General features: G+C 40.3%; 1 long non-coding RNA gene across 2 annotated transcripts in view; it reads left to right on the top strand.

The window, feature by feature from the left end:
- The window catches only part of LOC113250662 (uncharacterized), a 54,771-nt gene that overhangs the window by 3,988 nt on the left and 23,445 nt on the right, over positions 1–27,338 (top strand). For both annotated transcript variants that reach the window (XR_007188440.2, XR_008956035.1), the window contains exon 3: positions 4,654–4,702. This is a non-coding gene — a long non-coding RNA (uncharacterized LOC113250662). The remainder of the gene's footprint in view (positions 1–4,653; positions 4,703–27,338) is intronic.

The raw sequence follows: 27,338 nt of genomic DNA, 5'->3' as shown, positions 1-27,338 counted from the left end.
TTCTCTCTCTCTTTTTTTTTTTTTTTTTTAATGATTTTTTATTATATTATGTTAGTCACCATACAGTACACCCCCAGTTTCCGATGTAAGGCTCGATGATTCATTAGTTGTGTATAACACCCAGTGCACCATGCAATACGTGCCCTCCTTACTACCCATCACCGGTCTATCCCATTCCCCCACCCCCCTCCCCTCTGAAGTCCTCAGTTTGTTTCTCATAGTCCATAGTCTCTCATGTTTCATTCCCCCTTCTGATTACCCCCCCTTTCTTTATCCCTTTCTTCCCCTACCGATCATCCTAGTTCTTATGTTCCATAGATGAGAGAAATCATATGATAGTTGTCTTTCTCTGCTTGACTTATTTCACTTAGCATTATCTCCTCCAGTGCTGTCCATGTTGTAGCAAATGTTGAGAACTCGCTCTTTCTGATAGCTGAGTAATATTCCATCGTATATATGGACCACAACTTCTTAATCCAGTCATCTGTTGAAGGGCATCTCGGCTCCTTCCACAATTTAGCTATTGTGGACATTGCTGCTATGAACATTGGGGTGCATATGGCCCTTCTCTTCACTACGTCTGTATCTTTGGGGTAAATACCCAGTAGTGCAATGGCTGGGTCATAGGGTAGCTCAATTTTTAACTTTTTAAGTGACCTCCACACTGTTTTCCAGAGTGGCTGTACCAACTTGCATTCCCACCAACAATGTAGGAGGGATCCCCTTTCTCCGCATCCTCTCCAACAATTGTTGTTTCTTGCCTTGTCTATTTTTGCCATTCTAACTTGGCCTTTCTCTCTTTTAACTGTTTTTCCGTGCTTGCTCTCATCTGCTCCCTTCGCTTCAGTCACAGAATGCTCGAGGATGCCCCCAAATCCCTCTCTCTGGGACAGTTTTTCTCTTGAGTGCCAGAACCATAAGGTCAGTTGTCCAGCGGGTTGTTTCACAGGCCTGAGATCCACGTCATCCCTTCATTATCTTGTGCCCCTCCTCCACTCGGTCTTACTTCTGGGTTCCCAAACGGTCATCTGCCCAGTTGATGTCCCCTTCAGCCTTACCCACGCCCCCAGTGTCTTAGTTTCTGGCTGCTGCACCAAGTTACCGGAGACTTAGCAGATCAGACAACACAGATTTCCTACCTAGAGGTCTGGAGTCCAACGTGGGTGTTACTGGACTAAAATCAAGCTGTCTTCAAGCGTCTTCCATCTGTAGGCGTTAGAGGAGAATCCACTTCTTACTCTTTCCAGCTTCTAGAGGCTGCTCACATCCCTTGGCTTACAGCCCTGTCCTCCATCTTCAGAGCACAGCACTCGAACTTCAGCTTCAGGTGTCAGCTTGCCTTCCCGGCACTGGCCTCCTGTGCCTCCTTCTTATACGGACCCTTGTGGTTACACTGGGTTCATCCTGATAATCCAGGATAATCTTCTCCTCTCAAGAGCCTTAACTTAATCGCATCTGCAAAGTCACTTTGGCCATGTAAGGTCACATTCCACAGGGTCCCGGAAAGAAGACATGGGCATCTCTAGGAGGCAATGATTTTGCCTCCCACACCCAGTCAACACCAAGCCCTCTGGAGACCACCTTTCAAAATATCACTGGGATTTGTCGTCCGCGCTCTGTCCCTGTGTTATGTTCATCCATAAGGTTCTCTCTCTTCTGCCTTACAACAACCATTTCTCTGGCCTCTCTGCCTCAATGTGTTCTCTCATCCATTCAGTTTTCCCTGTTGTAACCAGAGTCATCTTTGGGAACATCTGACCATGTCACTTCTTCGCAGTCCCACAGTGCAGCACAATACTGTGGGGGCACCGTTCCCATTGTGTCATGCCTCCTGGACGTGCTGCCAGCAGAACTTACTCCTCTACTGAAAACCCAGCCGAGGCCCCTGGACTATGACAAAGAGATTCAAAATGCTGGTAGTGAAATATGATTAAAATCTGTTTTGCTCATATAACCGTCCATAAGTAGGCAGGCCGAGTTTGTTAGTGTGGCCCCATACAACCCATGGATTCCATCCCTGGTCCCAGGGGACTGCTTCAGATCCCACCACTCCCAGCACAGGGGATGGGGAAGTATAAGCCCAGTCACCTAAAGGGAAGGCCTAGTGTTTGTACACGTCACGCCATTCATATCCCTCTGGCTACAACGGTCACCCGTCTACATCTGGGTGCGAAGGAGGGAGACGCAGTTTAGCTGAGCAGCTAAAACTATTACCACAAAAGAAAGGGTGAGTGGATTTGGGGAGTCAACCGGCAGTCTTCCACAGGGAGCGAAACAAAGAGCTCTGGAAGAGAAGACTGGAGGGGCAGAAGGCCTCTGAGGAAGTAGTACACTAAGACCTGAGACATAAGTAGGAGATGGCCAGGAAAAGAGTTCGGGGCGCACCTTTCCCCACAGAAGGGGCAGCTATGAGGCAGCAAAGAGCTAAGCTCTGGTGAGGAGCAGAATGAGTGGGGAGTGAAGGGTAAATGTCAAGAGATAAGGTTGGACAAGTTGGTGGGAGGCAGCCACCTGTGCCTCATATTAAGCATTTTGGATTCCAGCTTACGTTCAGTGCAATCCGTTGAAGGACATTTAAGAGGTCTGATATGTACCTTTAAAAGGTCGCTGTGGCTGCTGTGTGGAGAATGGCATGGAGGGGGGCAGAGTGAAGTGAGACTCACTTAAAAAATACCCATCGGTGAGGAGAGAGATTAACAGTAGCTCGGAGCTTAGTGGTAGCAGTGGGGCTGGAGAGAAATGGGTGGATCTGAGAGAGAGTTTTTGGAAATGCATCAGCACGCTTGATGATGTATTGGGTGTGGGAGGCAAGGGAAAGGAGGTGGTAAGAATGACTCACAAGTTTCTGGCTCACACAAACTGGGTGGATGGTGATAACCTTTACTGAGAGGGAGAAGCCTGTGGGAGGAGCAGGTTGGAGGGAAGAAAGGAAGGGTTCACATTTTGGCATAATACGTTTGAGATCCTGTAAGACTCGCAGGTGGGGCTGTGAAGTGGGCAATTAAATAGGAGTCGAGAGCTCAGAAGAGAGGCCTGGGGTCAGCAGTCGTCGGCACTGAGCGGCTACGTACTGCCTGTCGTGGGAGTAAGGGGATCACCTGGAGAGATAATACACAAGAGCCCCGGGAAAGGTCAGCATTTACCAGTTGGTATGGGAGGAGGGACAAAGCAGGGTCAGCCACAGAAGGAGGACGAATTTCAGGAGGGTGTTGTCACGGAAGCCTGGAGAAAAACTTTTTTTAAAAAAAGATTATTTGAGATAGAAAGAGAGGTCACGAGCAGGGGGGAAGGGTAGAGGGAGAAGCAGACTCCCCAGTGAGCAGGGAGCCCATTGCAGGACTCGATCCCCGGGTCCTGAGATCATGACCTGAGCCAAATGCAGACGCTTAACCCACTGACCCACGCAGGCATCCGAGAAGAACTTTTTTTAAAAGCAGGTTTGAACCACATCACCTTTCTTCCTTCCCATGCCAGATACAACAGGACATCCTTGTAGACTAGGCTTGCTGTCCCTAAAGGGCTTCATGTGCCAGGCGCCGGCCCTACCGTGCTGCTGATTAAATAGCATTTTAATGCTGGGCTGTGAGCTCCTTAAAGACAGGAAACAGCTTGTCTTGTTCAAGATTTGTGTTATTTGTATTTGTTAGCATGTAACAGTCCACATAGGGGGGTTTAAACAAGGTATGTTTCTCCCCCATATCAAAGTTTCCATAAATAGGGGGCTCAGGGGTGTTGGGGACCAGGAGATTTGTGTTCTTTTGGTCTTACTGTTCCGTCACTTTCAACATAAAGTTTCCATCTCAAAACCCAGCCTGGCTTCTCCAGCTTTGCCTGTTGTGTTCACATTCCAGTCATTGGGAAAGAGAAAAAGGAGAAGAGAAAGACATGTTCCTTTCTTTTAAGCACATGACCGGAAGTTGTACATATTACTTATAGTTAAATTCCAGGGGCAGAACATAGCATATGGCCTCATCTAGCCATAAGGAAGGCGGGCAAATACAGTCTTGAGAAGCATGTGCACAGACACAAAATTCTATTACTGTGCAAGGAAGAGAGAACAGATACTTGATGCAAGCAGCAGCCCTCCCATACCGTTCATCGTCACTCATCCCTGAACCTGACTGTTGGAATTGGCTTGTATGAACCTAGGGAAAGGTGGGGAGGATTAACTCCACACTCTTGAGGTTGATTGCCTCATATGGGAGGAAATGGAAGGGGCATGGAGGGAGAGGTGATAAATATTTGTTGAATAAATGGATGATAATAAATGGAAAAATTCCAAGGTGACAAGAGTAATGAAGTTGGTTCCTCTTAGCTCCCTCTACCATCGTCCCTTCTTTCCTTGGCGTTGGCTTCATGGAGAAAGTGCAACTTACAGTAGACTCAAAAGACTCAAAAGATGGCTTAAAATCTAAATAGGAGGAAAGAAGGCCAGCTTAGAGAAATCCTTTATTCTAGTATCTTTTTGCTTACTTCTCTGGAGTTTTCCAGGTGGATAATCATATCAACCTATAGATAATATTGTGGTCTCCTTTCCAGTCTTTATATCTGTTTTTGAAAATACGATCCCATTGACAAAACAATTATAAATATTCATGATGATCAATAGTCGTTCCCTTGTGTTATTACTTTTTTTTTTTTTTTTTTTTACAGGTGCCCCTCTTGCTTCACCACTGGGAATAAGACTGACTAGCGCTGTGAGGTAGATAATTCTTCATTAGTTTGCTAAAATATCCCTCTATATATTTCTTGAGTTTAAATAAGAATTTATGATGTAATAAGAGTTTTAAAAATTAAGAGTAAGTGTTTTAATGTGATTTTCTTCATGTACTTTCTAAAATGTTTTCTTGTCCATTCGCAGTCCAGTACCATATCATCATCATATGTTGTTTCTTAGATGACAATAAATCCTCGGAAGTGTGGCGTAGAGTTAAGCCCTGGGTATATAAGGAAGTGTAGAATTAGGTTTCATCTTACCCCTCCCTACACATGCTACTCTAAGGTCTTCATGAAAAGGTGCCCGAATTGGTTTCTCTGTCTCCAGCCTTGCAGATCTCTTCAGTACAAACCAAGGCACTTAATATGGATCACAGTTATGTAATTTCTAAAAATATACTTGCTTCTTAATCTTTAAAACTTTTTCTTAGAGTATATGTAGAACAGTATATAAATCATAAGGGTAAAATTCAATAAGTTATAATAAATTTAATAAAAACTCTGTGTGATCATCACAATAGCAAGAAATTGGATATTACTAACTCCCCAAAAGGTTCCCTTACAAATCACTACTCCTCCCTTCTTCCCAAAGGTAACCATCATTCTGATTTGTAAACTTTTTTAGTTTTAGAGTTAGTTTAGTTTAGAGTTTTAGTTTAGATTAGTTTTGCCTGTTTTTAAATTTTATGTAAAAGGAATTTAAAGTATACAGTCTTTTATACTTGATTGCTTTTGCTCAAAATTACAGTGCTGTGTAAAGTGATTTCATTTCCAACATACAAAGATACCACATTATTTTTTTATTCTTCAGTTGTTGGGCATTTGGGTTATTTATATTCCTTGACAATTACCAGTAGTGCTGCTACGACCACTCCTATACTCGTCTGTTGGTTCACATATGCATGGATTTCTATCACATATACCTCGGAGTATAATTGCTAAATCATAGGATATGCAAGATTTCATCTTTATGAGTTAGTACCAAACAAATTCCCAAGGGGGTTGCAAGTATTTCTACTTCTTTCTTGTTTCATATCCTTGCCCTGGTATTTTCAGTCTTCTTTTCGTTTTTAAATCTTTTATTTTGAGATAAATTATTACTTACAGAGAACTTGCAAAGGTAGAACAGAGAGCTCCCTCGCCAGCTTCCTCCAGTGCTAACATTCGACATAGCTGCAGTCCAGTGATCAGAACAAAGACATTGACTTTGCTAAACCCTGATACAGATCCTATTCGGATCGCACCAGTCTTTCCATCAACATCCTTTTTCTGTTCCAGGGTCGAATCCAGGATTCCACATAACACTCGTGTCTCCCTAGTCTCTCCTTCAATCTGTGACGGCTCCTCAGTCTTCCCTGTCCCTTCGTTTCCCTTGCTACTAGTCCTAGGATACTAGTCAGGTAGTTAATAGAATGACTCTCGGTTTGTTTTACTGATACTTTCTCATGGTTACAGCGAGGCCATGGGGAAGAATGTCACTGAGGTATGTGCCCTTCTCACATCATACCAGGCAGCGCACGCATCCTGTGTCCCATTACCCGTGATGTTAATCTTGATCCCTTGAGAAAGGTGATGTCTCCTAGATCTCTCCACTGTCAAGTCACTATCTTTCCCTTTCTGATTGACAATATTTGGAAGGAGACACTGATGCTTTATGCAAATATGCCATTTCTGTTTAAACCTTTATTCATTAATTTTAGCATTCATTGGTTGTTCTTGCTGACAGCTATTATTACTGTCATATTCTAATGGAGATTTTATATTGTCCTTATTACTTACACATTTATCAACTAGAATTCTTTTGTAGAGAAAAGTTTTCCCTTCTTCTCCACTTATTTACTTAGTTAATCAATTATTTATATCAGTATTGCCTCATGGATGTTTATTCTATTCTTTGACTTTATTTGAGAGAGAGAGAGAGAGCATGAGCAGGGGGAGGGACAGAGGGAGAAGGAGAAGCAGACTCCCCACTGAGCAGAGAGCCTGATGTGGGACTCAATCCCAGGACCCCAAGATCATGACCTGAGCCAAAGGCAGACATTTAACTGACTGAGCCGCCCAGGTGCCCCTCTTTTCCACTTACTTACTTAATCAGTTAGTTATATCAGTATTGACTCATGGATAATTATTCTATTCTTTGACTTAAAATTCAATCTCTCTCAAATAAATAAATCTTTTAAATGTGGGGCAGCTGGGTAGCTCAGTTGGTTAAGTGTCTGACTTTTTATTTCGGCTCAGATCATGAACTCGGAGTCCTGAGATCAAGCCCCGAGTTGGGCTCCACACCAGACATGGAACCCACTTGGGAATCACTCTCTGTCTCTCCCACACTCGCACTCTCTCTCACTCTCTCTCTCAAATAAATAAATAGATCTTTAAAAAAATAAAATGAAATTCAATATTTTCATTATTTATTTTCTTTCTCAAATTGTTCCATATTTAGCCATTGGGGCTATTCTTTTCGGGTTGACTTTTGTATCTTTTCTTCAAGGTGGGATTGGAGTATAATTTATTATTTTTAGTAGAATTTTAAATATATAATCAGGATAATTTTGGCACGAACCTTGCCAAAATATTTTCTAAAATCACGCTTCACATTAGTTGCTTCATAAACTCATTTTTTTAAAAAATTGTGGAAATACATACCATAATATTTCCCATTGTAACCATATTTGAGTGTCTAGTTCAGTAGCATTAAGCGCGTCCCCACTGTTGTGCAAGCATCATCTTCATCTGTCCTTGTAACCACCTCATCTGCCCACGCTGCAACTACACACATTGAGCAGTACGTCCCACCCGCCCCTCCCCCCAGGCCCTGGAAACCACCCTTCTGCTTTCTGTATGAATTTGACTACTCTAGGTGCCTCGTGTAAGTGAAATCATACAGTATTTGTCCTTTTGTGTCTGGCTTGGTTCACTTAGCCTGATGTTCTCAGGGTTCATCCGTGTTGTCGTGTGTGTCAGAATTCCTTTCCTTTATAAGGTTGAGCAACACTCCGTTGTAGGGACAGACCACTCGGTGTGTATTTCTGGGCCTAGTTATTTATTTATTTTTAGGGGCTTTGGCATCACAGGGTGCTCTAGGCCCAGCTTACGTGTCCCAACGCTAGCATCAACTCCTTCTCCAGAGAGCTGTGGTTCTTTTCGCTGGAGGATGGAATTTAGAGACCAGCTGATTGTGCTCATTGTAACTGGAATGTCACTGCTTCTAGGCCCTATCAGTGGACAGAGTAGGAAATGTATGTATGTTTACTAACCCATTTACCCCTATACATCTGTACGTATTTCTGTACACATCTAACTGTATGTACAGTTCAAAACAAAACATGCGTTCATACTGATATTTTCAACTCCAGTCCAGCATTACAGGGTTCCTTCTAGCATTCCCCCTTTGCTTATTTATAACTTTTCTTTACCAGTGAGAAACCTGGCTTGCTTTATCTACAAGATACTTATTTGTTCAAAGCAAGGATGCATGTCAAGTAGTTTAAGTAGTTTCACTAATACCCCAGAGAAAGTAGAGTATAGTGTTTGGGAAATTTTTTTTTTTTTTTTTGGCCTTATAATATCCAGTCAAAACACTGTTTTCCGGACAGTAATTATATGATCTCACTGATATGTGGAATTTAAGAAACAAAGGAGAGGATCATAGGGGAAGAGAGGAAAAAATAAAACAAGACAAAATCTGAGAGGGAGACAAACCATAAGAGACTCTTAATCATAGGAAACACACTGAAGGTTGCTGGAGGAGGGGGAGGTGGGAGGGATGGGGTAACTGGGTGATAGATATTAAGGAGGGCATGTAATGAGCAGTGGGTGTTATATAAGACTGATGAATCACTGAACTCTAACTCTGAAACCAATAATACATTATATATTAATTTAATTTAAATTAAAAATAAATTAAGTCCCCCAATAAAGACTTACAAATTGAAAATATCGTTAAAAAAAATTTAAAACACTGTTTTCCAAAGCTGCTTGGGTCAGCTCCCTTCTCACCCAACCCTTCAATGCGGTCACTCCCATGTAACGCAATTAGATTTGTGCCGCAGTTAGAATCAGTTGCCAACATTTTGCATTTTATCTTGAGTCGCCTTCCCACATACGATAGAATTCACGGATTTTGGTGTATTGTTCTGTGGGTTATTAGAAGATGCACAGAGGCATGTACCTATCAGCTCAGTAACGTGAGGAACAGTTCCATCACCTTAAAAATTCCCTTGTGCTCAGTCACTTTTTAATTAATCTCCAACTGCTGCCAACCACTCATCACATCAGAGCCTACTGTTTGCCTTTTCCAGAGTGTCATAGAAAGGGAATCATACAAAATGTAGCCCTTTAGGTCTGACTTTTTTTCACTTAGCAATATCTGTTTAAGATCCACTGATATTTTATGAATCAATGGTTTATTCCTCTTACCGTTGAGTACCATTCCATCGTAGAGACATAGCACAATCTTTCATCCACTCCCTGATTGAAGGGTATCTGGGCTGTTTCTAGTTATTGATTATTATTAATAAAACTTGTACAAATATTTGTATACAAATTTTGTGTAAAGAAAATTTCACTTGATTAAATACCTAAGAGTGAGATTGCTGGGGCGCATGGTTTAAATGTATGTTTAACTTTATAAGAAAGGGCCAAACTCTTTTCAGTGCAGCTGTAATGCTGCATTCTCACCAGCCCGACGGGGCAACACTTTGCCAGCCCTCGTTATTTACAGTGTTTCACTTTAACCCTTCTAATTGGTGGGCGGTGGCATAGCATTCTGGCTTTCATTTGCCTTTTCCTAAGACTAAAAATATTGAGCATCTTTACATATGCTTATGTGTCTCTTCTTTGGTAAAGTGTCTGTCAGATCTTTCACCCATTTTTTTAAATTGAATAAGTTTAGGCAACTTTTATTGAAATAAAAAAAACTTTCTAAGTACAAGGCACTGCACCATACGTTAGTAAATTTGGAACAGGGATAAGGATACAGAAATGAATTCAAAAGCATGGTAACTACCTTTAAGGAACCAATTGTCTAATGAGGGAGGCATATAGATAAAGGAATCACCGTAATTATAAGCATAAGAAGCTGTTAATGGCTACCACTGATTGAATACTTACCATGAACTTGGACCTATGCCAGAGATTAACATATACGAGTGCTAATTAATATGCACAAACTCTAAATTTTACAATATTCCAAGGTAGTTGTTATTATTCCTATTTTGCAGAAGAAAAACATGAGGTCACAGATCTTAACCTCACTAAGGTCACATAGCTAGATTGATGATACTTTACTATCCGTTATGCCTTGTTAGGTTTCTTTTGAGGCTTAGAAACATTTCTATTGGAAAGTTTATTTAAAAGCAATAAGTATTTCTTTTTTTAATTGAAGTACAGTTGACATAATAATATCCTATTAGTTTTAGGTGTATAAAATCTTGATTCTGTATTTTTATACATTATAAAATGATTATGATTAGTTACCATCTGTTACCATACAAAGTTATTACAATATTGTAACTATATTCTCTATGCTGTAAATTACATCCCATGACTTAATTTATTTTATAACTGGAAGTTTATACCTCTTAATTCCCTTCACTATTTCACTCTTTTCCCCTGTGGTAACCAACAGTATCTATCTTTCTGTATCTATGAGTCTATTTCTGTTTTGTTCTGTTTGTTCCTTTGTTTTTTAGATTCCACATGTAAGTGAAGTCGTATGGTATTTGTCTTTCTCTGTCTGACTTAATTCATAACATAATACCCTCTAGGTCCATCCATGTTATCACAAATGGCAAGATCTCATTTTTATTTTTTTTTTATTTTTTTGGAGCCCAGTGCAGGACTTGAACTTACAACTCTGAGATCAAGACCTGAGCTGAGATCAAGAGCCAGATGCCTAACTGAGTAAGCCACTCAGGAGCCCCAAGATTTCATTCTTTTTTATGGTTAATAGTTCATTTTATATATATATATACACACACATATATATATAATATTATATTATATACCTATGTATATCACATCTTTATCCATTCATCCATTGGGGGACACTTTCTTTTGCCCATTTTTATTGGGTTGTTTATATTCTTATTGAGTTTTGAGAGTTCCTTATATATTGTGGAAATAAGTCCTCTACCAGATATGTAATTTGCAAATGTTACTCCAAGTCCATAGCTTGTCTTTTCATTCTCTTTACAGTGCCTTTTGCAGGGCAAAGTTTTTAATTTTTATAAAATCTGACTTATCAACCTTTTAATTTTATGGATTATGCTTTTGGTGTTGTATCTGAAACGTCTTTGCCAAATCAATAAAATTAAAGATTGGTTCTTTGATAAGATCAATGAAATCGATAAACTTCGAACCAGATTGAACAGGAAATAAAAAGAGAAAATAGGAGTTACCAGTACCAAAAAAAAAAAAAAAAAAGAGAGAGACTATCATTACCAACCCTATTAAAAGGATAACAATATTATGAACAATTTTATGCTAATAAAATTTTCAACTTAGATGAAATACACAAATTTCTTCAGAGATAAACTATCAAAGCTACTTGAACAAGAAATAGAGAACATGAATAGCCATATATCTATTAAAGAAATTGAATTTGTACTTTAACACTTTTCCACAAAGGAAATTCTAGGCCTTGATGGCTTCACTGGTTAAGTCCTACCAAACGTTTAACTAAGAAATAATACCACTTCTATATAACTACTTCCAGAAACCGAAGAGGAGATCTTGAACTCTTCCCAACTCAATTTATGAGACCAGCATTACCCGGATCCCAAAACCAGACAAAAATATTATAAGAAAATAAAACTACAAGCCAACATCCCTAACATAGATGCAAAAATTCTTAATGAAATTTTAACAAATTGCATCCAGCAATATATTAAAGACCATACATAACACACTAGGACCCACTGGGGTTTGTTCCAGGAATGCAGGTTGGGTCAATATTTAAAATCCAATCAATGTAATATACTGTGTTAACAGAATAAAAAGAAAACATGATTATCTCAACAGAACAAACTGACAAAATCCAACCTCTATTCAACACGGCACTAGAGGTTCTGTGTAATATAATTAGTCAAGAAAAATAAAAAGCATCAAGATTGAAGAGAGAAAAAAGTCAAACTGCCTTTATTCATAGATGACATGTTTGTATATGTGGAAAATCCTAAATAATCTACAATGAAAGAACTGATAGAACTCATAAGTGAGTATATCCAGTTTGCTGGATACAAAAATCAATTAAAAATTAATTGTATTTCCATGTATGGGTAGTGACAAGCAATTTACAAGTAATTTGCATTTATAAGGTATTACCACTTACATGACATCAAAAATATACTTATTTTTGACCTGTTAAAAAACCTTTTTGTTAAAAACCTTTTAGGGGGGCCTAACTGGCTCAATCGATAGAGCATGTGACTCCTGATCTCAGAGTCATGAGTTTAAGCCCTGTGTTGGGTGTGGAGCCTATTTAAAAAAATAAAAATAAAAGTAATAAAAAAATTAAAAATGGATCTCCACCTTACCTCATACCACATACAAAATTAACTCAAAATTAATCATACAACTAAACATAGTAGATAAAACCATAAAACTTCCAGGGGAAAACTTTATTTACATTTAATCTGGCAATTTTTCTTAAATAGGATATTTGAAATACAAACTATAAAAGAAAATAATAAATTGGACTTTATCAAAATTAAGAAGTTTGCTCTCTGAAACATGTTATAAAAATTTGATTGTTTACCTAGAAATTCAGGGGAATCAAAATGAAGAATGATTAGAACTAAAATTAGGTTGGGGCTCATGGGTGGCTCGGTTGGTTGAGCATCTGACTCTTGGTTTTGGCCCAGGTCAAGATCAAGCTTCGTGGTGGCTCCCCATTCAGTGGGGCGTCGGCTTCCCTTTTCCCTTTGCCCCCCCCCCTTGCTCTCTCTCTAAAAAAAAATAAGTAAAATAAAGTCTTGTAAAGAAAAAGTCTGTTTCTTGGTTTGCCTCTTTCTCTTTTTTTCCCACCTTGCTTGTTTTGTTTCTTAAATTCCACAAATACCATATGAGTGAAATCATATGGTATTTGTTTTTCTCTGACTTATTTTGCTTAGCATTATACTCGCTAGCTCCATCCATGTTAATTGCAAATGCACTGCATTTTTTATGGCTGAGTAATATTCCATTGTGTGTGTGTATACATGTGTATATATATACACACACACACACACACGTGTGTATACACACACACACACACACACACACATCTTTATCCATTCATCTATCTATGGACACTTGGGCTGTTTGCATAGTTGGGGTATTACAGAAAATGCTGCTGTAAACAGCAGGGTGCATGTATCCCTTTGAGTTAATATTTTTGTATTCTTTGGGTAAATACCTAGTAGTACAGTTGCTGGATTGTAGGGTAGTTCTGCTTTTAACTTTTTGAGGAGCCTCCATACTGTTTCCCACAGTGGCTGCACCAGTTTGCACTCCCGCCAACAGTGCAAGAGGGTTCCCTTTTCTCCACATCTCTACCAACACCTGTTGTCTCTTGCGTTTTGGATTTTAGTCATTTTGACAGGGGTGAGGTGATATCTCATTATGCTTTAGATTTGTATCTCCCTGATGATCAGTGATTTTGAGGTTTTTTTTCATGTGTCTGTTAACCATTTGTATGTCTTCTTTGGGAAAATGTCTATTAATGTCTTCTGCCCATTTTTTAAATTGGGTTATTCATTTTTTAGGTGTTGAGTTTTATAAGTTCTTTATATATTTTGGATACTAACCCTTTATCAGATACGTCATTTGCAAATATCTTCTCCCATTCCATAAATTGCCTTTTAGTTTTGTTGAATCAAATAGTATTTATTATTAAAAACATCCCAGCAGTTCACTCTGGGACCCTAAAGCCTGAGGGCACTGAATTCCCTCAGCATATACATATAACAAAACATTTATAGTTATGAGAGTCTCTTATATAAAATGAACTTGGAATTGGTCATCTTTAAGGTCTCTTTTTGTAAATGTTTTTGTGATTCTCTGTAATCTGTACCTGTCAAGTATTTTAATCTCTGCTTTTAAAAAATTATGCAGTAAACAGTGTTTCCCTTTAAAACAAAAATCCTGTGGGGTAAACATAAGTTTTGCATTGCTATTGTTGAAAATCTGATTGTAATATCATTGGTCCTCTGTGTGTCCTATATGGAAATATTAGGACATGACACATAGAGGATGTAAAAGGAACCATTATTCCATCTGTCTTCATTTAACTAGATTGTAATTTGACTTTCTACTGCATTTAATATTGCTAAAATAGGAATAAAATTTACATCCTTCAATATCAGTGATAAATCATTTTTATCACTGATAATAAGTAATAAAATATCAACTATTGAGCAGTTTTTCAGTTAATATTTATTAGGTGCTCAAAGTTCTGGTACAGTCCTTGTTGAAATGGAGTAATACAGAGCACACACAAAAACAACAGACCATGAGATTAAGGAGCTCGCAGTCTTCGCAGAGAAAAATATATACTTAAAGCCTATTTTAGGAATGTATGTTATTTGAGGAAAAGTACATGTCTATATTCAAGTGATCCCCCTTAAAATGTATTTTTCATAATATCATGTGTATTACTCCTTGGAGATTACTAAATATAGGAAACTAGCTTCACAATCTTAACATTCATGTCAAAGTCTTGGACATATTTGTTCATTTGACCAATATTTACTACTAAGCGCCCACTTAGTCACACTGTTCTAGGTACTGGGAACACAGCTACATGTATCTAAAAGTCCCTATTCTCATCAAGTTTTCATTGCAGAGGGCGTATATAACCTGCAGCCCGAATGTTACTTTTTTAAAAAGATTTTATTTATTTATTTCAGAAAGAGAGAGAGAGACAGAGAGTAAGGAGAAGTAGAGAAAGAGGGACAAACAGACTCTGTGCGGAGCACGGAGCCTGACGCAGGGTTTGATCTCACAACCCTGCAATCATGACCCCATCTGAAATCAAGAGTCGGACATTTAACCAACTGAGCCACCCAGGTGACCCAAAATGTTACTTTGTTCTTAAAGAAATGTTGTTCAACTTTATTTCACTCTTTCCCCTAGTTATAAAAGTAATTCTTTTATAAAAGAACCATGATACAGAAAATGAAGATTCTTTTGTAATCCTATCTATTGGCATAATTACACAAATAGTTTGGTATATATACTTACAGGTTAAAAAAATTTTTTTTTAAATTTACAAACCAAATCACTCTTTTATACATTGTTTTTTTTCACTTAGCAACACAGTACACAATATACCATCACCCTGTACCCGGAGTGTATTTTCATAACACCTAACTCTTTCTGTTCATTGGTTGCATAACATACCATTATATATAGACTGCAAGTTATTTTAGCCATTCTTTTATTAATGATCATTGAGCTTATCTCCAGTTTTCCCACTATGATTAGTGTTTTGCTCAAGAAGTCTTTGCTTACCCCAAGGTATCCTCAAATTCACATTGTGAGACCTAAAGACAGAGAGAGCTCTAGCTCACAGCTGTCTCACTGGACTAGGGAGACAAATTGGAATTTAGAGATTGGGCAGCCAGGATCTAAGGGCTTAACATCCCAGAGAAAAGAATATAGAGCAGTGAGCCTGGTGCTTTGCATGCGATTTCCCTTGAAGGCTTTTTTTTTTTTTTTTTTTTTTTGCAGTTCCTAAGTTGAACACGCTGAGGGTAAAAGGATGAGAAGCCCTGTGAAAATCAGCTAGGTGATGAGTGTCCCAAAATCTAAGAAAAGATTTTGACAGTCTCATCTATTTTTCTTTCTTCATTTCCTTGGGGGGTTGGGGGGGCAGGCAGTGGGAGACAGGATGAAGGCCTTGTATGCCGAGCTAAAGCCTAGGAGTAATAAAAAGTCACCAGAGGGTTCTGAGGGAAATGAAAGCCTGGCTTAGAATCAGTTGTACAGTCCTGGCATCGAAAGGGCCTCTTGTGACTGTCCCGCCAATGAAGAGACCGCAGCACAGGGAGTTGTCCCCATCCATAGCCACAAATCACCCACGGCAGCAGATTTCACTCTGACTCCAGTCTAGGTTTTCTTAAACTATACAGGTTCCTCAAAGCCCTGTTGCAGTACTTGTGTAAGGGGGAGTCAGAGGCGGGGAAAGGTCTGGCCAAAAGTGGTGACTGGGGAGTTTGAAGGATGAAGGGATGTTGGAGGCCAGGAAATGGGGAGAGAGTGGGGAGGAAGAGCTCAAGGAAGAGAACAGGACCCCAGAGTTCTCCCTCAGGGCAGGATACGGAAGAGGAGACCTCAAATCAGAAAATTAGAGTGTGAGAGGAGTCTACTAGGAGTCTAATCGAGGAGGGGAGGGCAGAATGGGAAAGGCGATTACTTTGGGAGCTGTTGAGTTGCATGGACTGGCAGGACATGGAAGTGGAAATGGCGGGCAGGCAATTTAGAAATAGAGGTCTTGGGGCGCCTGGGTAGCGCAGTCGTTAAAGCGTCTGCCTTCGGCTCAGGGCGTGATCCTGGCGTACCGGGATCGAGTCCCACATCGGGCTCCTCTGCTGTGAGCCTGCTTCTTCCTCTCCCACTCCCCCTGCTGTGTTCCCTCTCTCTCTGGCTGTCTCTCTGTCACATAAATAAATAAAATCTTTAAAAAAAAAAAAATAGAAATAGAGGTCTGGGGTTTGAAAGAGAGATCAGGGCTTTTTCCATATTCCAATCTATGCCCTCCTCTTTTCCATTTTTCCTTTTATAAATTTGGGAATCAAATATATAGTTGAAGTTGCAGAAATGAATGAGATCTTTAAGTGAAAAACTACATAAAGAAAATAATTTTTAAAAAGCATGGTATATTAGAATTTTATGATTAAAAAACCCCAATATAGATAATCCGATTCATCATGAAAACTAGATCTCATGCCTCGACTCCTAGAAAAAGGGTCATCTAGAGTTTAGTAGCCCCTGTCCAATGCCTATAGGATAAACGGTAGTTAGAATGAAGTTCATTCCATGGGCGGACATCTTGAATCCTTCAAAAAGCTTCTTGTGTTGAATTCAAACTTGCCTGTCTATAATGTCTGCATATTGTTTTTTTAATATAAATATTTAAGCTTTTATTTATTTTGCATAATAAAATGGTATAATTCAAGGAATGCAGTGACTTCACTAATTACTTAAAATTGGCTGACTAATCATCAGCATGTAATTAATTCTAAAAAAGAGCAATAGAATATTAAAACAACATGATCTACTTTTTTCATGGATTAGACAACTGATGCTCTCTAGTGTTGGCAAGGATGTGGGGAATGAACATTCTCATCCTCTGCTGATAAGGTATCAGTTGGTAAACGTTTTCTGGAGGACCCTTTGTCAATAGGCACCCAAATTTAGAATGCCCATTTCTGATCTAGCAATTTCACTTCTAGGAATTTATCTTGATGGAATAATTAGAGAAATGTTCAAATACACACATTCTTCAAGTATATTCATTGGCTTTTTAAAATTGAGGTATAACATACATATAGTAAAATATACAAAATATATCGATGAATTTTGACAAAGTGAACACTCCTATGTATCGGCCACCAAGGTGTAGAACGTTACTGACACCCCAGAAAGGTCTCTCTTGCCCTCCTCCAGTCATTGCCACCCCAAAGGTAACTACTACTGTCACTTAGATTAAGTTCCCATGGCAGCGGACCCAGATTGCTGTGCAGCTGGGACCAATCATTGTGGGAGGGAAGAGAAGGGGAAGGAAAGAAGCATGGTCGAGCAGAGGTAGGAGTTGAGTTTAATTGCAATGTCAACAAAGTCTTCAACTGACTGTACAGGAGCTCTGAAGCTCAGAAGGCTCCAAAGAGTCATCCCAAATGTCAACAAAGGCCTTCACACCCAGCCCCAGGGTTGGGGATGTGATCTTGGGTGAGCTGAGGCATTTCCGAAGGAGACCACTCCTGCAGAGGGATCTTGATAGCGCTTTCCATTAGTTCTGCTTGGCTTTGAACATCTTATGAATGATGAATGGTATCATATACAACACGATTTTTCTGTGTTACTTCTTTCATTCGGCATAATGTACATGAGATTGGTCCATGGTGTTTCACTGTTTTAGTATACCAGGATCTATTTACCCTTTCTACTGTTGTTTGAGCATTTGCTTGATTTTCAGGATTTGGCTATTATAAATACTGTTGCTATGGATATTCTTGAAAGTGTTTCTCGATGTATATTTACATGCAGTTCTGTTGGGCATATACCTAGAAAAAGGTCATAGAATAAACATATGTTCAGCTTTATTAAATATTTTTCTAAAGTGGCTGTTCAACTATGTGTTAGTTTTCTAAAGTAGTTGTACAGATTTCTGCTCCCACCAGCAAGAGAAGAGATGTTTAGTTGTTCTGAATTCTCGGGAATACATGTTATTCTGGTGGGTGTAGTGGCTCCTTGATGTGGTTTTAATGCCTTTTCTTGGTGACTAGGGATGTCGAGCGCCCTTTCGTATGCTTAATGGCTGTTTAAGCACTCTCTTTTTTGTGAAGGGTCTTGTGGCCATTTTTTTTTTTTTTTCTCGTTAAAATTTGTTTTGATGGGTCTCCAAATTCCGTGACAGATTTCTGGTCAAGTTGTTTCTGTTAAAAAGTACTGATCTTAAAAACTAATAACTTAAAAACTGCCGCACACACATACACAAAACAAATGGCCCACAGAAGACATTCTCCTTTCCCTCTGAAGTGTTTACGATGCGCTGTCATCGTTAACCAGTCTGTTACTATTAAACTTCAGTGGCCAGTGACACAAACAGTTCTGAGACCATTCTTCCACCGCTGAGGAAGCCCAGGCTGGCAGGTGCTGGGGCTTCTGAGCTTTCTGGGCAGACTTGGTGACCTCGCCAGCGCCAGCAGCCTTCTTGTCCATTGCTTTGATGGCACCCACAGCAAGCGTCCCTCCCATGTCATGACCAGCAGAACAGCCCAGATGACGGAAGTCAGAGAGGCTCTCAACACACGTAGGCTTGCCATGGGCCATATCTGTGATGGCAGCGTCACCGATTTCAAGAACCTGGGACCATCTTGCAGCTTTTTTCCAGAACGACGATCAATCTCCTTCAGCTCAGCAACCTTGCAAGCGATGTGAGCTGCGTGACAATCCGCACAAGTGCGTACCCAGCACTGATGTGGCCTGGATGGTTCAGGGTCACCACCTGAGATGTGAAGCCAGCTGCTTCCATGGGTGGGTCATTTTTGCTGTCACCAGCCACAATGCCACGACGAACATCTTTTTGACACTGAAGCCCAGAATGTCCCCAAGAAGAGCCTCCCTTCAACAGACTTTGCTTCGGTTGTAACACTGACTGGAGCAAAGGTGACCACCCTGCCAGGTGTAAGAACACCAGTCTCCACTCGGCCCGCAGGGAAGGTACCAGCACCACCAACTTTGTAGACGTCCTGGGGAGGCAGATGCAAGGGCTTGTCAGCTGGATGAGTTGGTGGCAGAATGCAATCCAGAGTCCATTCAAGCATTCAAGCAGTATGGTTCCACTGGCGTTCCCATCTTTACCGGTGACTTTCCCTCCCTTGAACTGAGGCATGTTAGCACGTGGCTCCAGCATGTTGTCACCATTCCAGCCAGAAATTGGCACAAATGCTACTGTGTTGGGGTTGTAGCCAATTTGCTTAATGTAGGTGCTGACCTTAATGGTTTCCCATATCTCTGCTGGCTGTAGGGTGGCTCGGTGGAAGCCATTTGCCAATCCCACCATTGGTGGTTTTGCACCCAGTGTGTGCGCCAGAGGGGCGTGCTCACGGGCCTGCCGGTTCTCGGAGACACCTGCTTCAAACTCAGCCTGACGTGTGCCTGCAGTCGTGTTTTTGAGAAAGTCTTTGTGTCCTGGAGTATCAATGATGGTCACATAGTACTTGCTGGCCTCGAATGTTCACAGGGAGATATCAATGGTGGTAGCACATTCGCGTTCAGCTTTCAGTTTATCCAAGACCCAGGCACCCTTGAAGGAGCCTTTCTCCCTCTCTACTTCCTTCTCGAAGTTTTCGATAGTTCTTTTGTCGATCCCACCACACTTGGGGATCAGATAACCAGTAGTGGTAGGACCTGCCCACCACACTTGGGGATCAGATAACCAGTAGTGGTAGGACCTGCCCACCACACTTGGGGATCAGATAACCAGTAGTGGTAGGACCTGCCCGAGTCTACGCATCCAAAGACGACAACGTTGATAGGAGTCTTTTCCTATTGTGGTTCAGGTTTCACAGTGTTTTTCTGTGTTCCGTGTTCACCTGTGTTCTGGCAGCAAACCCACTGCAAAAAACCTTGTGGCCATTTTTAAATTGGGCTTTATTTTTCTGGTTGATCTGTAGGAGTCCTTTATCTCTTTGGGGTACAGGTCCCTTACCAGATATATATTACAGAGATCTTCTCCCACTCTGTGGCTCATGTTTTCACTCTTTTTTGCACAAGAAGGAAAACAACTCTAGGGAAACAGACTAAAATGTCAGCAGTCGTGTCTGGGTGATAAATTTTCCTCCTTGTTTTTACTTCTTCCTATGTTCTACCTCTTTTTTTTTTTTTAAGATTTTATTTATTTATTTGACAGAGAGAGAGAGACAGCCAGCGAGAGAGGGACCACAGCAGGGGAGTGGGAGAGGAAGAAGCAGGCTCCTAGCGGAGGAGCCTGATGTGGGGCTCGATCCCAGAACGCCGGGATCACGCCCTGAGCGGAAGGCAGACGCTTAACGACTGAGCCACCCAGGCGCCCTTATGTTCTACCTCTTTAAGAAGCATGTAATGAAAAGAATACCCTAAACATAATAAAAGAAATGAGTTGTTTAAAGAAAGCAGCATACTTAAAGCATAATGATGTAGTTTAAAAGCAGCATATTGGAAGAGGTTAGCCAAGACATGAACCTTGTTAGAATTTATTCGCCTTTAATATTACATAAGAGCCTGCACAGATCTCCTGGAGACATCTGGTGGAGGGTGTGAATAGTAAGTTTGCAGCAAATGTGCTTGAAATGCCACAGCGTAAAGGGCCAGCTTCCTTGCCGGGTGAGAAATGTATACAAAACACAGTCTGGTTCCCTTATCACCTCAGTTTTGGATAACAGAAAAGACCCTTCTCAGCGGGGGGAGACCTCACTCACCAGGGGGCTCGCTTTCGGCCTGACCAGCAAATATGACAAAAATTCAGACAGAGCAAAAGACAATGAGGTTAGAAGTGAAAATGAGACCAATACAGGGCCAGCTACATCATTCGTGGCACCCAGTGCAAAATGAAAATGTGGGGCCTTTGTTCGAAAAGCAGGGGGGAAAGTACTAAAGTATTTAAGTACTTCAAGGTACTAAAATAAAACATATTTCCTTTCTTCCATGGTCTCTCTCAACCTGTCATAATATTGTTTATTTGCTGTTTAATGTCATTCTATTTAAAGAAAATTTAAAAATTTAGTTTATTATCATGGATTTTATTCATCTTTATATTGTGTAATGCCAGTTTTAAATGCAGGTATAAGAGCATTTAACTCATATGTGGAATTGCCAAAATTACATGATCCATTTCTTATCGCTCCTACATGAATACGTATTTTATTCTCACCAGAACAGTGGAAACAGTCCACGAAACTAACTTGACTGTTTTTATTTCTTTTCTTGATACTCACACCTTCTGCCAGCCCTCTCTACCTTCAGCTTATTGGCAAGGTAGGACAAGAAAGGGAAGGAATTATAGGTGACCCTGTCTTTCCCTTTCCTTCCATGCCATGGTTTTCAGCTGATGTGATTTGCTAATACCGAGAAATAACACAGATAAGAAAGGTTGTGATAGCTTCACTTAGTTGTTCACTCATGTTTTTCAGAATGCCATTGCCTTCTTTCTGTATTGGAAGCAAGTTCTGGTTCTTGGGGGCTGTCAGTGCCCCCACTTGATCGTAAATGTAATATACTTACCTTGTACTCACTTTGAGTCTCATTGAACATCATGGGCCTGTGGGGATTCCATGCTCACCAGGCACCGTGAACGTTGAGTGAATGGGTTGGGGGTAGTGGGGTGGGTGTGGGGAGACGCATACTGTATGTCGTGTCCCTGTTCATGCGTTCATGTCTTTTTGACTTAACTTACAAGTTCAAAGATAATTTTTTTGGTAAGGAAAGGATTTTATTTTATTTTTTCCTCCAAATTTTTATTTAAATTTCCGTTAGTTAACATGCAGTGTAATATTGGTTTCTGGTGTAGAATTTAGTGACCCATTACTTCCATACAACACACAGTGCTCATCACAAGTTCCCTCCTTAATCACCATCACCTATTTTGCCTATCTCCCTGCCCACCTCCTTAAAGAGAAAAACTTTAAAAATTTTGAGATGGCAATGGCAGAGCCAAGTACAGTGCCTTTCTGAGTGAGGAGCCTTTTACAGCTGCACAAGTCCTCTCCTCTCCCTTTCCCTCCTCCATCTCCCCTCTCCTCCTCCCTTCTTTCTTTCCCTCCCTTCCTCCTTCCCTTCCTTCCTTCCTTTCTTCCTAACAGGTAAAGAAATAAGCTCTTAATCCTGCACAGTCATGACTCCTTCAGGATCAGGAGCATTGAAAATACAGCCTGAAAAAGAAAAATCGTATTAAGATTACAGTAATTTTGTTACAGAGCCAGAATTCTGGCTAGTCTGATTATCAGATAGAAATAGTAAACAAATAAAACCTTTTAAGAAATGTCAATGCTCAAAACAGCTACTTCCCCTGGATCAGTTTCACACATTTACTTGTGCACATAGGAGGCTTTCATTGTGCTCCTTGCCATTCTAAGGGGACATTTGCAGTTACTTAGGCTTGCTTTATGAACGTCTGTTTCAACCAGTCTGTACCAAGCCAGATACAATTAGAGTTGTTAACTACGGGTGTAAAAGGTTACAACTGACTATTTTTACTCTCTCTTCTCATTTAGAGAAAAAAATGAAAACAAATCTGGGGGACAAGAAGGCAAATGTAACCTTTTGCTGTGTATCTATGTGTGTATCTGTGTGTGTATCTGTGTGTATATCTGTGTGTGTATTGTGTATCTGTGTGTGTATCTATGTGTGTATCTACCTGTGTATCTGTGTTTGACTTTCTCTCCCACGCGATGGACAGTGCTGTTTCAGCTGGTTGCAGCAAACACTCCGGGCTGTGGATGTAGGACAAGGAGTTAGATCAGCTTCTGTGGACGGGGCTGAGCAGACTCCTAAGGGCAATGGCTAAGCACGGTATAGACTTGACACGAGCTTGTCTGCATGCTAAACATTCAACAGACAGAGGCAGAGGGTGTAGTTTGATAAGAGGGGGCAGTAGGGAAATTGGCAGGGTCAGGAATCCCAGCTACTTCTATAGATCTGGGGAGAGAAATAACTGCTTATGTTCATCTTGTATTTTCATCTGTGCTTTTACTGGCAGGAAGTTCCCTTTATCATTTTGATAAGTGTATATATTTATGGCACTTTTAATTCTTTGGGGGATGCAGTAGATAAGTACAGCATAAGTAGATAAGTGAGTGTGGCTAAGGGTTGGACTAGTCTGGCTGTAAAGGTCATGAGACATTAGTGATAAGAACAAGGGATGTGTGATCAGAGGTCAGACCACGGCCAAAGCCCGGACAGTTCAGTCAGACTGAGTGATAGAGATTGCTGTTTGTTCTCCAATGCCTGTTGCCTCTCTTCCAGGGTGATAAAATGCCTGGTTTGAGCTGGGTGCATGGCTGCTGGCTACGTGGCGGGGTACATTTTCCAGCTCTCTGTAAATAAGTATAGTCACATGACTAGTTCTGGTCAATGAGCTGAAAAATCACCTGCTCTTTCCTTTCTGTCTTTTCCTCTATCTTGCTGCCCAAAATGCAGATCCTGTTGCCTTAGACCATGAGAAGAAGGGCCATAGTCTGGGGATGGAAGGAGCCTGAGTCCCTGGGGACGTTAGGGTAGAGCCAGCTTTCAGCTTACCAGCTCTCTTTATCTTATTTAAGCTGTGGTTCTTTTGGCATTTTGCTCATAGTTAAAGCTACTGCTTACTGGTAGAAAGGATTATGGCAGGCTTAGCCTGGCTGGACTTCTTCCGGACAGAAGGGCTATCTTACAGACTTTACACATAGGTGCAAAGGTCTGCTTTTTATCTTCCCATCATTATAACATAGCAGAAAGCCTTTTATAGAATACACATCTCTTGGCACTTCAAAATTTCATACAGGGAGCCTATAACTAAGGGGTCAGAAGCCAGGGCAGAAGATTGGCAACATATAAAGTGCACTAAAAGGCAGTGATCTTTAGGACCCTACTCAACATGGGAGCCAGTCCTTAAGAACAGTTGGGCTGAGTTAGGGGTGGTGATAGGAGCAAGCAAGTGGCTGGTATAGAGTAACAGGTGAACGGAATCTGTAGAAAATGTTTTAAAAAGAAGATCTTGAAAAATTATTAACTTAGTTCTTTTTTTTTTTTAAGACTTTATTTGAGAGAGAGAAAGCATAAGAGGGGGGAGGGTCAGAGGAAGAGAGAGAAGCAGACTCCCCTCTGGCATCAGAAGCCCGATGCGGGACTCGATCCTAGGACTCCGGGATCTGACCCCAGCTGAAGGCAGATGATCAACTGACTGAGCCACCCTGGTGCCCTAATTTAGTGCTTTAATGTAAGCAAAATATCTAGTTAGGAGGAAAAGACAGTGTTATGCCATGGCATCTAGGGATACACAAATTCGCTCATTATTGTAAATAAAAGAGTGTAAGTAAATGTCTAACACAGCACTTGGAGAATAGTGATCAGTATGTGTTAACTGCTAGTATAATATTATGTTATTATACTACAACAAAATAATTAAACTTCCCAGATTAGTCCATATCCATTAACAAACCACACTGCTAAGTGAAGTGAGGTCTCTCCTTTAACTTATTGTTTCACTTTTAACTTATGTTTTTGGTTCCTGATAATTTTTAGACTGACTGCATTATATATGAATAATAAAGGTATCCATAACTATTTTTATTGAGTATCTATCAACAGTGTTAGATATGTATGTACATTATTTCATCTGCCTCTTACAATATTCCTGAGAGATGGCATTGATTTTACTGGATGAAGGAACTGGGATTCAAAGAGATTACATGGCTTTGTATCCAATTTAAGATCACATTGTAAGCGGCAGTGAACCCAGGTCTGTTTATCCTAAAACCCAGGTTCTTTCCCTTGTACCAATTGTTATTCCTTGTTTGGTAGCAAGGTATATGTCAAGTTTCGTTTGTGGTTCACTCTGGCCTATTGAAACAAAATGGTGGACAAGAATTTTCCCATAGTCGTGTTACTTTTAATAGAATTTAAATCAGTGATTGAAGATACAGTAGCGTATGATTGCAAGAAAGAAGGAATAAATCAGTAGTTACAACATAGGAAATGTGAGAAATAAAATGTAAATGAGGTACTTACAGATAGGATCTAGAAAATAAAACTATTATTAAATATTTACTAATTGCTTTTAATAGTGAACGTAATGCCTTACTGAACTATTGGCTTTGTTACAATATTCATCAAATTGCAAGTTAAGGTATTTTGTTCTAAAATTTAAAACCATTGTCCCATTGCAAAAATTGTGTTATAGAGATGTCTATAACAAATTATGAATATTTTACTTTTTTCATAAAATCTTGTATGTATTTCCATTTGTAGCACATCTCAATTCAGAGTAGATGCATTTCAAGGGCTCAATAGCCCCCCGAGGCTAGTGGATATCATTTGGGAAGTACAAGCCTAGATTACCTATAGATTGGATTCTCAAAGTAATCTGGATAATGAAATTATAATCCTTAGAATTTATTTTTAAAAAATAACTTTTCACATGTATGACCTTGCTTATATTAGTGTGATAAATTGATAGAAATATCTATCCTGGGGGGAAAATAATATCAAAGCTACCAATTTCTCCCTGTAATGAATGGCACTCCTTCCTGTATCCTAAGGATAAAAATAATTTACTCTCTCTGGCTTTTCATTCTTTTGCCTACTTCTATACTCTAAGACTTGATATATCAATTTAACTGAATGACGAGTTTGTCCCTGCAGCAAGCTGTCCTGATACATCAAGGGCATAGCTGGGCTCAGCCATGGGCTGAGGGCTTTCAGCCCTTTGAAACGGTGAGGCTGGTAAGCCAGCCTGGCATGGAACTCTGGGCCTATGGAAATACTTGGCTTAAGGTAGACACATTTACACAGCATTGTGTCTCAAGCTACTGGTTCCCAAACCCGACTGAAAGGCTTAGCTTTTACTGGAGAGAGAGGTGGCCAGTTTTCCTCAAACTCCAGCTACTGCAAGCTCTCTCATTCCTGCCCCACCATCCATCACTACCCCCACCCCCATTCCTGTCAAGTGAGTTGTATGTTTGCCAAGAGTTGTTGACTACTTTCCAAAACTATACATCCTGATTGTACTTTTAATAGAGTAATTACATATAAAATGATGGCACATGATTTTGAAAACAAAGAATTAAAGGTTTTGGAAAGGGTTGATAAAGGTCTCTCTCTCTTTAAGACTATTTTTTTAAGTAATCTCTACACCTGATATGGGGCTCAAACTCACAATCCCAAGATCAAGAGTTGCATCCCCCCCACAGACCGAGCCAGCCAGTGGTAAAGGTGAGTCTTAAAACAATAGAGTATGAGACAATTGTAAACAGAGAGGGAAAAATTTTAAATCCAGAATGTGTCCTCAGATCACTTTGCAAGTATTTTTAAGTTTTTTCTTCTAAAGAAGTCGATACTAGAGATCATCCTCCCAGGGTGTCGTTTATGTGAGAAAAACTGCAGACCTGTCCTCAGACACACGCTCAAGGGCGGGCCTTGGCTTTCCTGCAGATTGGCAGGGAGCGTGCATAGCGGATGTTAGCAGAGAAGACGTGATTTCCGGTCTTATCTAGCTCTTCTTCTCTTATAAACTGATAAACTGCTTGTTCAGACCGGATTGAAGAGGACTGTTCTCACTGCATTTTACTGATAATCTACATGCTCTAAAAATTCATGTGGACAATAAATGCCTTTTCTTGAACTCTATTCCGCTTCTCCATTCTGGCGCATATCAGGGAGCAGGACTAGTTTCTGGGCTTTCATTTTTAATGTGGTTCGTGGAGAATGAGCTCACTTTTATTTAAAATCAACCTTTAAGATAACACTCTATGTGGTAAGCATATAGAGGTCGAGAGCCAACAATCCATCACAAAGCACAATGATGGCTTTAAATGCTATAGCTGGATTATCAACTAATTATTGCATCTGCTGTATGCCACACAATACTATTAAAAAAGTTTGTCATTTTCATTTGTTTGTAATTATAGAAAAATAGAAGCTGCTGTAGAAATATCCTTTGGCCCCCAGAGGGCGCAAGGCAGAAAGAAATCAGAGCGGAGAGTCGGATCCCTCCAGCTGGGGCACTGGGTCCTTACCAAGGCTGCTAAAGCGAATAGGAAAAGATGTCCACGTTCCCCTCAGAGGACATTCAATATGGGATTCTAGTAGACACAAGGACTGTCTATATTTAGCTCTACCCCTGGTTTTTGAAGTGTAAAAATTGCAAGAATTGCAGAAGCGTCTTTATCCCCTTCTGCCGT

This window comes from Ursus arctos, unplaced genomic scaffold (assembly GCF_023065955.2).
Source record: "Ursus arctos isolate Adak ecotype North America unplaced genomic scaffold, UrsArc2.0 scaffold_1, whole genome shotgun sequence".
NCBI classification, from domain to species: Eukaryota; Metazoa; Chordata; class Mammalia; order Carnivora; family Ursidae; genus Ursus; species Ursus arctos.
This window is presented reverse-complemented; position numbering and strand designations above follow the sequence as displayed.